This window comes from Callorhinus ursinus, unplaced genomic scaffold (genome assembly GCF_003265705.2).
Source record: "Callorhinus ursinus isolate GAN/ISIS: 27379988/994484 unplaced genomic scaffold, GSC_fseal_2.0 scaffold14, whole genome shotgun sequence".
Lineage (NCBI taxonomy): Eukaryota > Metazoa > Chordata > Mammalia > Carnivora > Otariidae > Callorhinus > Callorhinus ursinus.
In genome coordinates this window covers 21,580,704-21,599,570 of record NW_027397076.1, presented here as the reverse complement: position 1 = coordinate 21,599,570, position 18,867 = coordinate 21,580,704, and the positions used below count along the sequence as shown (strand labels likewise).

The 18,867-nt window shown below is 36.5% G+C and overlaps 1 protein-coding gene across 3 annotated transcripts in view; it reads right to left on the bottom strand.

Annotated features, from left to right (window-relative positions):
* MGAT4C (MGAT4 family member C) overlaps nucleotides 1-18,867 on the bottom strand; it is a 1,003,641-nt gene that overhangs the window by 64,215 nt on the left and 920,559 nt on the right. The window lies entirely within an intron of this gene.

The following is an 18,867-nucleotide window of genomic DNA, read 5'->3' as shown; positions in this document are numbered from 1 at the left end:
TGCTGTGGCTAGGACTTCTAATATTATGTTGAATAACAGTGGTGATAGTGGACATCCCTGCCACGTTCCTGACCTTAGGGGGAAAGCTCTCAGTTTTTCCCCATTGAGAATGATATTTGCTGTAGGTTTTTCATAGATGGCTTTTATGATATTGAGGTATACCCTCTATCCCTATGCTCTGAAGAGTTTTGATCAAGAAAGGATGCTGTACTTTGTCAAATCCTCTTTCCTCATCTATTGAGAGGATCATATGATTCTTGTTCTTTCTTTTGTTAATGTATTGTATCAGGTTGATTGATTTGCAGTTGTTGAACCAACCTTGCAGCCCAGGGATAAGTCCCACTTGGTCATGGTGAATAATCCTTTTAATGTACTGTTGGATCCTATTGGCTAGTATTTTGGTGAGAATTTTTGCATCCATGTTCATCAAGGATATTAGTCTGTAATTCTCCTTTTTGATGGGGTCTTTGTCTGGCTTTGGGATCAAGGTAAATGGTGGCCTCATAAAATGAGTTCGGAAGTTTTCCTTCCATTTCTGTTTTTTGGAACAGTTTCAGAAAAATAAGTATTAATTCTTCTTGAAATGTTTGGTGGAATTCCCCTGGGAAGCCATCTGGCCCTGGGCTTTTGTTTCTTGGGAGATTTTTGATGACTGTTTCAATTTCCTTAGTGGTTATAAGTCTGTTCAGGTTTTCTATTTCTTCCTGGTTTAGTTTTGGTAGTTGATACATCTCTAGGAATGCATCCATTTCTTCCAGGTTATCTAATTTCCTGGCATAGAGTTGCTCATAATATGTTTTTATAATCGTTTGTATTTCTTTGGTGTTGGTCGTGATCTATTCTCTTTCATTCATGATTTTGTTGATTTGGGTCATTTCTCTTTTCTTTTTGAAAAGTCTGTCCAGGGGTTTATCAGTCTTGTTAATTCTTTCAAAGAACCAGCTCCTAGTTTCATTGATCTGTTCTACTGTTCTTTTGGTTTCTAGTTCATTGATTTCTGCTCTGATCTTTATTATTTCTCTTCTCCTGCCTGGTTTAGGTTTTATTTGCTGTTTTTTCTCCTTTAGGTATAGGGTTAGGTTGTGTATTTGAAACCTTTCTTGTTCCTTGAGAAAGGCTTGTATCGCTATATACTTTTCTCTTACGACTGTCTTTGCGGCATCCCAAAGATTTTGGAACAGTTGGGTTTTCATTTTCATTGGTTTCCATGAATTTTTAATTATTCTTTAATTTCCTGGTTGACCCATTCATTCTTCAGTAGGATGCTCTTTAGCCTCCATGTATTTGTGTTCTTTCCAACTTTCCTCTTGTGATTGAGTTCTAGTTTCAAAGCATTGTGGTCTGAAAATATGCAGGGAATAATCCCAATGTTTCAGTACTGGTTGAGACCTGATTTGTGACCTAGGATGTGATCTATTTTGGAGAATGTTCCATGGGCACTAGAGAAGAATGCGTATTCTGTTGCTTTGGGATGTAATGTTTTGAATATGTCTGTGAAGTCCATTTGGTCCAGTGTGTCATTTAAAGTCTTTTTATTTCCTTGTTGATCTTTTGCTTAGATGATCTGTCCATTTCAGTGAGGGGGTTGTTAAAGTCCCCCACTCTTATTGTATTGTTGTCAATTGTTTCTTTGCTTTTGTTATTAATTGCCTTATATTAATTGGCTGCTCCCATGTTAAGGGCATAGATATTTACATTTGTTGGAACTTCTTGTTGGATATTTACAAGATCCTCTTGTTTATCCAACAAGTAGGATATAGTGTCCTTCCTCATATCTTGTTACAGTCTTTGGTTTAAAATCTAATTTGTCTGATATAAGGATTGCCACCCCAGCTTTCTTTTGGTGTCCATTAGCATGGTAAATGGTTTTCCACCCCCTCACTTTCAATCTGGGGGTGTCTTTGGGTATAAAATGAGTCTCTTGCAGACAGCATATCGATGGGTCTTGTTTTTTAATCCAATCTGATAGACTGTGTCTTTTGATTGTGGCCCTTAGCCCATTTATATTCAGGGTAACTACTGAAAGATATGAATTTAGTGCCATTGTATTGCCTGTAAGGTCACTCAAATACCAGTGGAACTTTTAAAAGTTAAATTGAAGTTTGAAAACTGGAGACTTGGCTAGGTTATTCCTCTAGTGACTTTTTTGTTTATCAGCCTTAAAGTATTTAAAGTTTGTGTAAAAAAAAAATTACTAGATGATATGAACTTTCATAATCTTTTCATTACTACTGAAAAACCGGGAATGTTAAATTCACAAATCCCAAGGAGAAGTCAAGCCCAGGAGAAGGGCAGAGAGTTCACTGGGGAATCTGGGGTGGAGAGGGGGGAAGTAACATCTGAAACTACTCTTCTGTGACACTGTGGCATATATCAATGACCTTGAGGAAAGGTCATGAATTAGGGCAGACATTTCCTGCATTTTCTCGTTATAACTTTGGGAGCTCTCATTTCTACTCTGAGCATCCAGGCTCCAAGTAATGTTCCACTTCTCACAGTAGCTACTCTTTTGGCTTTTCAGTATACCCCTATTTAAATGATGTCTATTATCCCTTCAGACCAGTTAGATAAGTGAATATGGTCACCTATTGCCAATATAAAGTCTGAAAATGCAAATCTGGTCATATCACTCTGGATTTGGATCCCTTTATTAGTTTCTCATTGTCTATTTGGTCAAATAAATTTCTTAGTCACATTATTTACTCCCCCCAAGAATTCTATGCCTCAGCCATGCTGAAATATCTATCTGTCATTTTCAAACACATTTCGTGTGAACTTCCATGCTTCAGTGCTTTTGAACATATATTCCATTTTCCTAGACAAAACTCTGACCAAGTGCCACTTTGTTAGAAGGTCTGTAAGTCCTGCAATAATGTTGGTCACTCTCTTCTTGAGACTACAATGAAAGGAGTTTCCATCTTATTGCAGACTTTCTGTGAATATTTATCTTCCTAATGCTGTGAACTCAAGGGCAGAAATCAAATCATGTCATTTTTATATTTGGAACAACATAAATATTCAATAATTGCTAAATGACAAATGTAATGAATTGATATGGCATTTTCTCACTAATTGGAGCTATTAAAAAAGCATTTTATTTATTTATTTTTAAATATTTTATTTATTTGTTTGACAGAGAAAGAGAGAGAGAGAGAACAAGCAGGTGGAGGGGCAGGCAGAGGGAGAAGCAGACTCCCCACTGAGCAGAGAGCCCGATGCAGGGTTCGATTCCAGGACCCTGAGATCATGACCTGAGCCGAAGGCAGATGCTTAACTGACTGAGCCACCCAGGTGCCCCCCAAAAAACATTTTACTGCAATAAGATTTTTCCAGCAGACATAATTTTGGATTCTATGTGCTGCTATTTGGGGAAGTATTTTTGATTTGGCAGTTCTTTCTGGACCTTTTAAATAATAGATTGCTATAGATTTATTTAAATGTAAGGACTTCTAAAATCTAGATTTTAACCTACATTGCCTCACTTTGCTTAGCTGTTAACTAAACCTTTGCTTAGATTTTTTTATAAAAGAAAAGAGGCTATAAATGAAAATCTACATTTAATGAACAGTGAATATTTTTATATCTATATATTTTGCTATTAATTAGATTTGGGGATCTAAATTATCCCCAAGTTATAATATCCCTTCATAGTAATTGACACATAAATGCTATAATCTGCTAGAAAAATAGTGTAATCATGCTAAAAAGTCTCATTAGAAAGATGACAGCTCTCTTTCTGACCATTCCTTTTAGTGGTTTGTGTAAATAGTATAAATCCCTCCAAAATCTATAAAATATTTTGTTTCATGCCAAATAAAATGTTCAAATTCTTCTCATAACCTCTTTCAGTAAGAAAAATAAACTTAGTGGTCTACTCATAATGAGAAATATTTTCCCCAGTAATTTCCATAATATTCAATAAGGCTTACAACTCAATTATACTTTAAATTTTATACTGTCTTAATTCTGTAAAATGTTTTAAATATATTATTGTCTTGGTGTAAGATAGAGGTCAGTTTCTTTCTTTGCATGTGGCTATCCAGTTTTCCCACACAGTTTATTGAAGAAACTGTCCTTTCCCCCTTGTATATTCTCGGATCCTTTGTCATGAATTAATTGATCATATATGCATGGGTTTATTTCTGGACTCCCTATTCTGTTCCATTAATCTCTCTGTCTATATTTATGCCAATACCATAGAGTTTTAATCCTATACCTTTGTATTCAAGTTTGAAATCAGGGAGCATGATGCCTCTAGTTTTGTTCTTCAGGATTAATTTGGCTATTCAGGGTTTTTTGTAGTTTCATGCAAATTTTAGGATTATTTGTCGTATTTATTTGGAAAATGCCTTTGGAATTTTGATAAGGATTGCATTGATTCTGTAGATTGCTTTGGGTAGTATGAACATTTCGAGAATTTTGATGCTTCCAATCCATGAGCATGGAATACTTTCCATTTATTTGGGTCTTCTTTATTTCATTAGTGTCTTATAGTTTTCAATATACAGGTCTTTTACCTCCTTGGTTAAATTTATGCCTAGATATCTTATTCTTTTTTTTAAAAAAGACTTTATTTACTTAAAGAGAGAGAGAGCATGTTCACAAGTAGAGTGGGGAGGGGCAGAGGGAGAGGGAGAGATTGACTTTCAAGCAGACTCTGCTGAGCATGGGGCCCCATGCAGGGCTTGATTTCAAGAACCTGAGATCATGACCTGAGCTGAAATCAAGAGTCCTGTGCTTAATCGACTGAGCCATTGGAGCGTCTGGATATTTTATTCTTTTTGATGCAAGTGTAAATGATGTTGTTTTCTCTATTTCTCCCTCTGATAGTTCATTATTAGTGTTTACAAACACAAGAGATTTTTGCGTATTAATTTTGTATCCTACAACTTTACTGAATTTATTTGGAGTTTTTTGATGGAGTCTTTAGGGTTTTCTATATACAACATTATGTTATCTGCATATCAATAACAGTTTTACCACTTCCTTTCCAATTTGGATGCCTTTTATTTATTTTTTATTCCCTAATTCTTCTGGCTAGCACTTCCAGTACTATGCTGAAAAGAAGTGGTGAGAGTGAGCATTCCTGTCTTCTTCCTAATCTTAGAGGAAAGGCTTCCAACTTTTTACCAGAGTGTACAATGTTAGCTGTGTATTGACAACTTTTTTTTTTAACAACTTTTGATATTATCTTTATTTTCCAGATTAGAAAGGAGACCACAAGAAATTTGGTAACTTCCCCAAAGTAAAATATAAAATATGTCTTTTTAGGTTTGAATTAAAATTACTTCATGATATATAATGTAAAATAATGTCTGACATTTTTTACATAGTCTTGCCATGATTTTAATAAAAATGCAAGAGTTCCTTCAACTCTAACAAAACATGTTTAAATATCAAACAATTTTTTCTTTATCTTTTAGATGTAAAAAACATATTCTGTTTTCAAGTTCTTCCCTCAAATTCTTTCCAATTTCAATTTTATTAATGAACAGTCTTAAGTTTACACAAAGCATTTACAAATATATCCACACTCTCTAGGAATACTATTTGATTTAGAAAAATATAACACTGCACACAAACATTTTATTCAATTCATATGCCACCACATTCCATTTCCCTGGAAGAGTGAATATCTCCTTATGTTCACACAAGCCCTTTCTTTGTGGTCTGTTCTTCTCTTTGTTCACATGTTTGTTCATCCCTTTGTTGACTTCTTTTCCCTTCAGAAGGAACCATAATCTTCTTGAGGTGCTGGGCTGAGACAGGGTTTCCAGTATCCATTCTGTGGGTGGAAAACACCTGTCTTCTCTGTTCTCTTGTGAGAGGTAGATAGTCCATTCCACCTCATCCCTCCCTCCTAAAAGATACATCTAAGCTGTAAGGAGCAAACATAGGAAGTTTAAAGCCTCAATCTGATGTGGTCTGTATAATTGATAAAGACTACTCTTACTTAGTCTGTGGTAACCATAAATGTTTACTTTTTTTGACACAAAACCACAGGGTGAAACTTCAATTTGAACTGATTACAATGAACTAAAATGAGAAGGGTCTATATCCTTGGTTCTTGCTTCTCTCATTTGTCTGTCTCTGTGTGTTATGAACATCAGTACAGCAGCTCCTGACAGGACTTGAAAATTTTGCATCTCACACTGGCTACCTTATGATGTGAATCAGTACACTGACACTGACCAGGGAAGTGGGAGCCAGAGGTCTTACACAGAATGAAAACAGAAATAATATAAGAAGGAAGACAATGGATACATGTCTTCTTTGTTCTCAAAGAAGGTGGAGAGGGAAACATGCAAATATGACTACCTACTTTGAATAATTTAATTAGGTATAAAATGAAATGAGGCCTACAGTTTCAGTTTTTCCAAAAGAAGCAGAGACCTCTGGATGTGACAGACCTATTTCTGGCTCAAGGCCTCCCCGATCAGGCTTTGGATACACAGAGGCAAGCCTCTTGACAGATTGACTTCTTTTAAGTCATTTCACTAAGAGAATAAATAATTACTCTTCCATTATAGAATTTTTCAAAACATTCCATGTCTTTTCATTTATTTCTTCAAACAAATAGAAAAGTCCTTAGGTAAAGTTCAAGCAACTTTCAAAATTATAAATTGTAAAGAAACAGAAATGGCCTATAAAGTTTAAAATCTATCCAGTTCCTCAACTACTCATGCAAAATGCCCATTATAGCTTGTGCCACTGTTGGCTATTTAATGACATCATAATACTATACTCATACAACCTAGAGGGTCCAATAAAGTGGAAATAGTTCATTCATTGTAATAAATCACCATTGATGATAAAGTTGTAAGAATTAAAATTCTATCGAGCTTCGCATTAGGCAAATGTATAATCACCTAATTCACAGGTGTTAAAGTAAAGAGAATGCAAAATGATTTAAGAAAAGAGATGTGACTGGCCTAATTGTGGCTCAAGGCTTCTCCATCAGATTTTTGATACACAGAAGGAAACCTTTAGAGATTGACCTCTTCTGAGTTAAGAGAGAAACATTTCTTGCTCAGATTCTGGAACTTCAGGATATTTATTTGAAGATTTCAGCCCAAAAAGGACTCATTTCTTCTTTCAGAGAGTGGCTTTAGAAGCAAAATCCTGGATTTGGAAGGATGACAAGGAAACCTTTTTGTGGACAGACATTTCTCAATGCTACTAGGGAATAGGGTTGTCCAAGAAAATCCTTCTGTAGAAAATAATGGAGCAGGGAAAGGACTACTTCATAAGCTTCCTGGAGAAAGAATGGGTAAGGAAATGTGTCCTTCTCTCATCAATTTCCCCTCGTACCATTCTTATATGGGCCTCAAGCTTGGTAATGGGGTAGAGGAAGAAAGCCCGGGTCAGCTATTTTACTTTCAAGTAAAGAGACAGATAGGGAACATGCAAATTGCCAAAAGCATCTTGTTGAGTGTTTAGCTAAACTACTCCATAATATTGCTGCCTCAGCCTTCATTTTGTGTGGCCAACAGTCTGCGAGGCCTTGATCTGACACTAGTCCCTCCAGTAAGGCATGCCCTTACTGATGAGAGCAAGATAACAGCTTGCATAGTCACAGGCAAATGTAAGTTCTTGATATGATACCCCAGCTGTCCTTGTGATAGAGTCACCTGCACCTTCCAAGGCCTTCCCCTCTTGTGCCCCCCTTTGATAAGACGCCTGCAAAGCTTACCAAAACTCCACTCTTTTTTGTTTGAATTGACAAATCCAGCCTTAGCTTAAGAACCTCAAAGTACTCTACCCGCAAACCCTCCTAAAGGCATGGTCCCCTGGTCCTGCTGCACCCTCTGTCTGCACCCTTTCTTGACCTCCCCGTTTGGCTCCTATTGGTATACCGTGTATCTTCTCCAGGACCTCTGAGTAATAAACTTCTTTACTTCAGTGCCTTTTTGGTCTTTTGTTGAACCCCAGCTGACAATCTGACACCCCAGAGCTCTACTTAACAAATGAAAATTTAACAAAGGCACAATACATTTCTAAAGATTGTTTCCACTGGATTCCATTTTAAAGGATACTGGGCCAACTGTTCTATCAACAGAAGGCATGTAATGGATTATGAGTCCTGCTGGTAGAGGCTGAAGATCAGAGGCAAAAAAAGGACTGAACTTTCTTGCCACGCAGAACAAGAGCAGGAGGAGAAGTGGAAGTGCCAGTTGGTCAACAGAGAACATAGATCCTGGATCTACAAGTCTTTTCCACTGGACACATCCCTTACTAACTCAGAGGATTCCCTGGTCCACTTGGGCTCTTGCCAAATGCCAAAATTGCATTACCTCTCTAAAATTTCAAATGTAACATCCACTTTAGTTAATTTTGATCTGCTGTGTGTGATCTTTTTTTAAGTCATTGAAATTTTTCAGACCAGCCTGTGCTATCAACTACATACCATATATTTTCTTATCAGGGGCAATGATGCAGATTTTTAAAGAACAAATTATTCTTTGGTTTTTAAGCTTTGGTATGTTTTCTTTTTTTTTTTTTTTGTAGGTATTCCACTCTTCAGGGTTATGGTTCAGATCTCTGCTTTGCAACATTATTATTCCTCTCTCAAAACTATTTCTTTCCTCTACAATTAGTTTTCTGGGAGAGCAGATTTTTTTTCTATTGTTGTTAATTATTTTGTTTTTTTCAGTTCTTAATACAGTTCAGTCATTAAGATTCTGATGAAGCTTTTGAACCTGACTTTCATCCTCTGCATTTTCTGACTCCAAGGATTCATTCTCATTTTGCAGTTTTGAAATAAGTCATAACTTGTTTTATCTTCTCCAGTAAATACACACACACACACACACACACACACACACACACACACACACACAGAAACAGCCTGCTTCTCCCTCTGTCTGGCTGGCTGGCTGTGTGAGGGCCTGAGCCAATCTAATCTGTAGTTGAGGTGGGTGTTTGGGTTTTATGAGTTACTGAAGCATTCTTTTTACTATCTTCAGCTTTCCATGCCTCTAGAGATCTTTCTCCACTCAGCTGCCATGCCCCCAGGCAGCTGTAACAATGCAACAGATGAAAGGCCTGTAGGGCATGAGGTAGGCTATTTTAGGTCTTCTCTCCTTCCCCAGTCTTTGTCAGGCCCTGGCCTTGCACGTGGTAGAGGCCCTCTGTGAATGCTACAGAATTGCTTTGTGATGGAGACTCTCCTTTGTGATGGAGATTCCTTTAAATTCTAACCTTCACTCCAACTCACAAGACCATTAATAGTTTGTTAAAAATTGTGCTTTTTTTCTTCTTGTTCCTGTCTAAAGTAGATTGCCTCCTCCCACTGCAGTGCCCTTAGGGATAGAAACAGTCATGGGATTTTTTTATTCTGGGAAGGGTTCACCTTTTCCTGGAATTTGGCTACTTAATTTTGTGTCTTTCATTCTCTGAGGAGTTAAAAAATATGATTTTGTCCTTTATTTGACTTATTCTCAAGTATTCTTTTAATGAACATCTCCCCACAAAACTCTTCTCTGTCTCCTGATTAGGGCAACCCTATCTACAAAGATATTGATTCAAGTCAAAGTTGAGGTAATACAGATTAGCTTCACAAATACTGAATCCACCAACAATGCGTTTCCTTCCACAACTGACTGGGTCAATAATATCATTCCAAACTAGAAAATCATCAAAGTATATGCATGAGTTTTAGCTTTTGCTTATTTTTCTGAAACTTATTACCTGCAGTAGCAAAGTCTCCAATACTAACACTCCACATATAACATGGCAGTGAGGGGAATATGAAGAGTGTAGACCATGGGAAGTTGAGTAAACAAATAAATCTGTATAATATTCTCATTCTCAGCTAATGTCTATTCTACCCTACCACTCCTCCAGACCAATTAGAGTCATTCTTAACTGTGTCATACAACCTATATCCAATTCATGAGGAAATCTTGTAAGCCCCACCCTTAATATACAACTGTAATTTAACCATGGCTCACTAAAGCTATGGTTATCACTTTGGTTCAAGTTACCACAATTTCTTACATAGGTTTAACTAATACTGTGGTTTTACCTCATCTCCATTCTTTCACTCCTGCAACCTTGCCTCATTGCCTACCCCCAAACTATTCCAGTTAGACTAGATCAACCTTATTAAAAGGAGAGTCAGCTAATCTATTGCCCTACATGAATCATTGTAATATTTTCTCACTCTTTTGAGATAAATATCAATTACAGTGGTCTAAAAGGCCCTCCCTGATCTGACACCTTCCTTGACCTCATCTCCTCCTTTCAGGTGCAGCCACACCTCCTTTGTTGTTGTTCTGTGCATATTTGTCTGTGAGGCTTCCGAGGTAGAAATTTTGCACTGGATGTTCCAGTTTTCTCTTTGAAATATCATCTCCTAAATATGCACATGGCTCTGGGGCGCCTGGGTGGCTCAGTCGTTAAGTGTCTGCCTTCAGCTCAGGTCATGATCCCAGGGTCCTGGGATCGAGTCCCACATCTGGCTCCCTGCTCAGCGGGAAGCCTGCTTCTCCCTTTCCCACTCCCCCTGCTTGTGTTCCCTCTCTCACTGTCTCTCTCTCTGTCAGATAAATAAATAAAAATCTTAAAAAAAAATCCACATGGCTCTAACACTTACCCTCCCTCAAGTCACTGTTCAAATATAATCATGTCAACAAAGTTTATCCCAACCATTAAACAGCAAGTTCCTCTCCCTAAATGGGCATTCTTGTACCTTTCAACTTGTCCCGTTCTATTTTTCTTTTTATTACCATACTAAATATATACTATATAATATACTATATAATTATTTTTTATTTGTCTTCTTAGACTAGATTGCAAATTTTACAAGAATAGGATTTTTTTCTTTCTCCGATGATTTGCAAGTACCTGGTAACTAATAAATATAATAAATATTTGTTGAGAGAATGAATCAACATGAGGGCAAAAGCTAGTCAACCAATCTTTTCTTTTTGAATAGATTCAATCAACATATTTACCAACAGTTATTTTTTTCCCTAAATTTCATTTGGTATAAGTTGATGGTTTGTAGTGAAATTTCCCTTAATAATCTTTATTTGTATAGATGGCAATTATTTTTAAGAGTTATAGCTCTCTCTGTATTTTTTATATAAACTGGGATTTCAAAGCTGTATCTATCCCTAAAAATGTTTGTAGAAAAATAATAAAATATTATTAGAAGACACAGAAGTATACTTATCAGGACATACCTAGAGTGCTTACGTCTTACCAGGTCCATAAATAATCAGATTCAGGATCGTGTTGTGTGCTGAGTTCTTTTTTTTTTTTTAAGATTTTATTTATTTATTTGAAAGATATAGAGGGAGCACAAGCAGGTAGAGGGGCAGAAGGAGAAGCAGACTACCCCCTGAGCAGGTAGTCTAACGTGGGGCTCAGTCCTGGGACTTTGGGATCATGACCTGACCCAAAGGCAGATGCTTAATGGACTGAGCCACCCGGCACCCCTGTGCTGGGTTCTAATAATAAAGTTAATTAATAATTTTTTTAAAAAATTGACCAATCAAGATATAAACTCATTATTTTGCCAAAATCCATGGGAAAACATGTACCTAATTTGCTTATTCAAGAGAATGCTGATGTTTCTAAACAAGATTGATATCGAGATTACTATGTAGAATATTACCATTTGCTCTAAACTGCATCTAAAGAAAAGGCTCACAGCTTGTGTAATAATACGGATAGACCCAAGGTAAAATTTTAAAGTAATATTACTTTTATCTTTTATATGCGGTGGTAGGCAACAGAAGATATGACATGAAAAAGCACTAAGACAGTAGGAAAGTGCACTCAATCATATTGAATGCATTGTGAAAGCACCACAGCAAGAAGCTATTCAGTTTTTGTAGGTTAAGAAAGTATCAAGGCATCATGCAAATATGTAGACATGGGGAAAAAAAATACAGATCCAAAAGAAAGTCAAAGCTAAAAAAAGGCAATCTCGGGTGCCTGGGTGGCTCAGATGGTTAAGCGTCTGCCTTCGGCTCAGGTCATGATCCCAGGGTCCTGGGATCGAGTCCTGCATCGGGCTCCCTGCTCCTTGGGAGCCTGCTTCTCCCTCTGCCTCTCTCTCTCTCTCTCTCTCTGTCTCTCATGAATAAATAAATAAAATCTTAAAAAAAAAAAAAGCATTCTCTTTTAGGGAGAAAAATCAATAGGCACTATAAAGCAAAATTCAGAGGCTTAAACAGGGCTGAAAAAATTCATAGAGATAGCCCCAACTGTGTTTTGAGGAATAATAAAGCTATGTAAATAATTTATAAAAGATGCTTAACAGTTGGCTTACAACAGTATCATTTAGGCCATAAAATATTTATTAACTTTACTTCTGGTTATCAACAGTAGTTTTAGTAGTTAACATTTATACAGCTCTCATGAGTGCTGCTGTGTTGTATGGCTCTAGGGAGCATGTCTTATTTACATGTCAATGATTCCTCTTAGCATCATGTGATGTATTAGCAATGGCACCATGTGCCAGGGCTTTATGTATGTTATTAATTCATTGACTCTTCTCAATAATTGCATGAATTAGGGATTTTTATCATTAACCTTATATTAATTTCTCTCGAGAGAACAGAACCAAAGATACAGTATATTTATGTATACAGATCTCTCTCTCTTTCTCTCTCATTCTTAATATATATATATCTCCCTGGCTCATGCAATGGAGTTTTAGAATTTCCATGATCAGCCATCTGTAAGCTGGAAGACCAAGAAAGTTGGTGGTGTAGTTTTACTCTGAGTCCAAAGGCCCAAGAATCAGGAGATCCAATGGTATAAATCCTGGTCTAAGTGCAAAAGAAGACTAATGTTCCGGCTCAAACTGTCAGGCAGAGTGAATAAATTCTCCTTTCCTCTGATTTTGTTGTATCCAGGCCCTCAACTGATTGGATGAGGCCCACCCACTTTGGAAAGAGCAATCTTCTTTATTCACTCTGCCTATGCATATGTTAATCTCATCTGGAAACATTCTCACAGACACATCCAGAAATAATGTTTGGCCAAACATCTGGGCAACCTGTAATTCTGTCAAGCTGACCCACAAAGTTAACCATCATATCTCCATTTTACAGATCTAATGACTGAAGAACAGAGTTAACTACATTGCACAAGTCAAATAGCTAAGAAATACTCAGCCCAGATTTTAATGCAGGGAGTCTGTCCTCATGATCGCTGTTTTTAACTAGGACACTATACTGTGTCTTCAAAACAAGACTTGTTGAATACCTTCAATCTTTTGGGCACTATTCTTAGTGCTTGGAGATAACAACAAAAAGCAAATCTCTTGCTCTCACGAGCTTTCATTTCTATAAGGGTATTCAGACAATAAGTAACAGCTAATGCATAGAGTGTTTATTTCGTGGCAACTGCTGTTCAAAGCTCTTTTAAATATTAGCACATTCAGTCCTCACAACAGCCCTGTGAAAGATTTGCCATTATTATCCCTCTTTCATAGACAATAGAACTGAGGACAAAAGGACTTAAGTGACTTGCCTAAAGTACAGAGCTAGTAAATGGTGTTTGCCCTACTCTTAAATACTTTACTACACTCTCTTAGTTCTATTGCAACAACCGAAGCACTCATGTTACTAAACTAATTTTCTAAAAGACTTTCTGAAGCAAAGACACTCAGAACTTTTCTAGAAGGTCCACCTGTCTTTCCTCCATACTATACTTTTAAATATACTAGATCAGACCAACACATCTGTTCTTGTTTCTGTCCACAGGAAAGAGGAAGATAAAATTATATAATTATAAACAAGTAATACAAATTAAAGGGCCAAATATGTTTATGATTGTACAAAATGTGTCTCTACATATATTTATATCTGTGAGTCTCATGACTGATGGATAGGTAAAGACACACAGACAGCCATGCATATTTATACATATGAACTCTCCTCTTTCTTACTTCATATATCTTGAGCAACAAAGCACAGGGTGGATGGAAAGATGTTTGGGTAGGTGAATAGATGGATAGATAGATGGATTGAGTAGATGGATACATAGGTAAGTAGGTAGATGAGTAGGGAGGCTGAGAGAGGGAGAGAATTACATATACTAATTAATCAAATAAAAGAAGTATTAACTGAGAGAGCTGAAATTGTACTGGAAAAAGAGAATACCGTGCCAATATATTTACTCCCTTTTTTCTCATGATAATTCTCTCAGAAGAATTATCTACTTCCTTAGGTCCTCACTCAGCTAGTTTTCTTCTTTGGAGAAGAAAAATATCTAAGACTCCTTAACCTTTAGCTGAAGTTTCACATCATTAATAATATGGCATTGGAATATCTGAGAGGACTGGAAGTTACATTTCCATTCCTTATGCAATGCATACTTCAAAACAAGTGCATATGAAAGGATAAAAAAAATTCAGTCAATTATTTAGTTTTTGAGGGCTCTGAAGAATCTTGAGATCCACATGGAGTACTCATACACTCAAACTACAATGCTGACTTCCTTAAAAAAATATGGATTATTCCGCAAAGTACAGACTCCAAGTGCTTGTTGATTATTACATACCATTCAGTAATGGACATGAAAAAAAAGTATTTTCAAGAGATACTTATATTAATGAAGTTCTAAAGATTTAGGTAAGCCTAGTTGATTAGAAAATATATTTTCAGAAGCAGTTTTTTAGTGCATTGAGAGGTGTGTATTCAGAAATCATCAGAATAAAACATTTGCTTAAATGAAAATTTAACAGATACTCCAGAGCTCCAGTTTCTGTTACTGTTTCCATCTAAAACCATGAAGGGAAGAGACACCTTGGTTTTTGCAGTTTCTGAAGAATGTATATGTCTATTCAGTTCAAACTTCCAATTCATATGTCATAGTGGAGGTCAGTGTAAATCTCCATCTTCTTTCTAGAAACTATTATAAAATTCAGTAGAAGACAACAGGTAATGTTCTTGGTAATGAACATTAGTTCTTTCAATTTTAGTGTTTAATTTAGCTTTATTTTTTTAAATATAAATCCTCTTACCTATTAACTTAATGACAAAAGAGTTTAGATGAAATATCCATGCTCTTTTATTTTTCTTCTGCAGATCGAAGAGCACCCAAAGGAAGTTGAGTGGGGTATTATCAACTCACCGGGTCTTAATCTGATTGTCTTATTGTCCTTACTTTCTAACCCTGATTCTACCAACCTTGCTTTTGGCAAAATAGTAAAGTATGATTTTTAACATTTCTTCCAAAGGTTGCCTTCCTGAAAATGATTTCCCATCTGACATGAGGATTTCACACTGAGCTACGAAGGGGACTAGTTCTCAAACTTTTTTCCACCTCGACATACCTGAATGATAGTATGTAATTCTCTCAGTAATAGTGGCAAAGCAAGGATTTTTTAAAAGGTAAGCAGCACATCCCTGCAGGATGAAGTTTATAAAACCCTGAGAAAAATGTGACATATTTTTATTATCACTTTTAAGTATAGGAACTGTTTCTGGAATTGAAGCAAACACTTCAATTCATTCATATTTTTAATAAATTATTCCTTTTCTAAATTAGTCTACAGGAGACCAGCATTCAGAAGCAAGACCTATTAAATAGAAGGAGTTCAATAAGGAAAATAAGAGGGGTAAAGCACTGGTTTTTGCTGAGAAGAGGAGTCATGTCAATATAGTGTATGAGTAGGTAGAAAGTCCCAGAGGACAGGAGTAGCGTTTGTTTATTAGGCATCCAGTCAAATCGTTGCATAGAGATGGCACTTGATAATTTTTCTTTTCAAATGAATGGGACAAGGATGGATTTACTCAAGGGAATAAAAGAACACAGAAAACCTTAGTATCTCTTGTAAATATAAAAACCCAAGAGATTATCTCTCCCACTACTCCATTTAAGAATTTTGCCCAGTAACACCACTAACAAGGCAAAGGTGAGGAAATCACAGTAGACTTGCTGAGAGCTCAGGTAGCAGTTTGAAATGCTGAACTATGAAAGCCAAAGAGAAAGGTCAAACTGTGACTAAAGGAAGGGCACATTCAGCAGTCTCCTCTTTAAACTATCTAAGGACATCCAGTGGTCATCATTAAATATCACTCTGTAGTGCTGTCTTTTCTGATGGGTAGCTGTGGATTAGAAGAAGGGCTAGAATATAAGGGCAGCAAGAAAAATGGGTATTTCCCTGGAAATTTACCTGAAAACTATAGTAGGAGTGAGCTACACACACATACACACACACACACACACACATAAACACATTATCCATTTCCCTATACATGTTATTGTATATATAGGCATATATATTTTATATTGTGTATATACAGTGTTATAGACATATATTCACAAAAACATAGATGGAAAACTGGATAGTGTTTATATGCAAAATATATAGAGATTATATATCTGTTAAAACTACAATCACATTTCTGTATCTGTAAACACTAGGAATGTGTAAACATTGAGAACAAAGTGAAGTGTAGATCATTGAAAGCAGGTTCACAGCTCTAAACTCATTGTCACTCTGGGTATGTGCTCATTGAGTGGAAGGGCCAAGTCGTCAGCTTGCTTTCTCCCTCTCTCCCCACCACTGTTCCTTCTTTTCATTTTCCTTTTTTATTTTCTAGTTGATTTCCTACCCTATTTCCATCCAGATATCTCTGAAGACCATCCTGCCGTGCTCTGTTACACTGGGTGGCCATAGAGAAGAGCTCTCATGCTTGAGCCTTGGACAAGACTATTCCTCTAACCTTCCAGATGCTTCTTTACCATGCCACACTGCCTCGCTATTGTTTGAGCCCTGTTTTAGGAGGTGCTGTGCTGACCAGGAATCTCTTACTTACCACAGTGTGGGCTGCAACTCTCCACCCTCCATTCTCTGATTCTCTTATCTGGATTTTTTTTTTTTTTTGTCTTTTTGCCACCTGCTATATCTAAATATTCTTTAGCTAAAAGCTAATGTTACTGCTTTGCCTTACCCAATCCAGCTCCTTTCCTTTCACTGGGAAAGCAGTTATGCTCGCTGTTATAGGTGATTTATTTGGGTTAGTTTACCCACTAGCAATTGACTCAGGCTTTTACCACACACTTATGTTCTTATTTTCGTTTATGTTTTCAACTTTTCTATTTTATTTTGATTACCATGAAAAATAAGCAACATATTTTCATGTTGTAAATGATCAAATAGAACATTTAAAAATGTTTAGAAATATAAGAAGTGCTATTAAAGCTGCAGCAGAGTTTAAAGGACTATCCCACCTGTCTATGGCTCAATCTGGTTGTAAAAAACTTGTCAGTGAACACACACACACACACACACACACACACAAACACTTCAAATGTACGATGAGTTCAACTGGAATCAAGACATTGCAACCAGAATTCCATATCTACTTCTGTAATAATAGTAGGTGGTTGGAATTACATGTTTTCCTCAAAATTAGTAGGTCTGAAGAAAAAGAAAGAGGTTTATTAACCAGAGGGAGAACATATTCAAATAAATATGTTGCCCCATAAAGCTAGCTTCCCAGTGAGAGTATGATTAAAAACGCAATTATGGTTTTCCATTACTATAAAAATGCTTGGGTAACAAAATTAAAGTATTTAATTTTTAAAAATAGGCAAAATACTCTCAGCATGGATATATCTGGGCTTTTTTTTGAAAAAAAATTATATGTGAAGTTTGGGTTATAAATAGTGTAGATGTTTTCTAGGCATTCAACTTGAGATAAAGAAAAAAAATTAGGGGCGCCTGGGTGGCTCAGTCATTATGCGTCTGCCTCCGGCTTGGGTCATGATCCCAGGGTCCTGGGATTGAGCCCCGCAGCAAGCTCCCTGCTCTGTGGGAAGCCTGCTTCTCCCTCTCCCACTCCCCCTGCTTGTGTTCCCTCTCTCACTGTCTCTCTGTCAAATAAATAAATAAAATCTTTTAAAAAAAAGAAAAAAATTAAAGGTGAATGATATTTAGTTGATGTGAGTAGAAATCACCCTTGTTTCTCTGCTATTCAAAGGAATGTGGGCAGAGGGAGTGGGTCCTATAATATAACATAATTTTAGTACTCCATGTTGGAGAAAATCTATGTAGTTATTGTGGGTAAGAAAGCAGGGATAATGAAATATGAATAAAAAATATTGGAAAACTTTTTAGATGATGGGTTATGTTCCAAAACCACATTCTAGTAACCTATGGACATTAAAGAACAATAATGAATTGGTTTTCATTGTTACTGATTTGTTGCCATGGTGGCTTTTTTACAATGATAGGAAGGCAGTGTAGTGAAAGTGATTTAAATTTTAGAGCCTGTGATCCAAATCAGGGATGAGTGGTCATTGGATAGAAATTACAGACCTTATTTTCATTTCCTTTACATGCTATTTATTATAGTTTTACATTTATTTTGATAGCTGTTTTTTGTCCACACAAATTTACAAATTCACCATGAATCCAGTTATCTGCAATATTCAAGAGAGAGAGTTCATCTAGCACAACTGATAGCACTGGGGAGCAATGCTAATACAGACCCTGAACACAGTATGGAGAACATTTGTTATAAGAATTGAATAAAGTGGGGTGCGATCTCAGTGATATTTTTGCACTATTGTCATGGGTGCAAATTTTCTGCATTGAGAACTTGCTCAATTGCTCAGTTACTGAAAGGGCCAGAGAGATCATGCTGATTTATAAAAGGAATGATTGAAAAAAAATGGGGTTGGGACAAACAAGGCCAACTATCTTGAAACATCCTCCTATTGTTCCAACATATAACATTGCTGAGCGAGACTGGCTCTAGGCTCTGTCTCATGGGACGTGGTACAGAGGGTTAGACATTTGAGATGCTTGCTTAAAATCTTTATTAAAAAAAAAAGTCTACATTGTGAAGCTTCCATGTCACTGAAGAATAGACACATTATGTAGTTCATTAC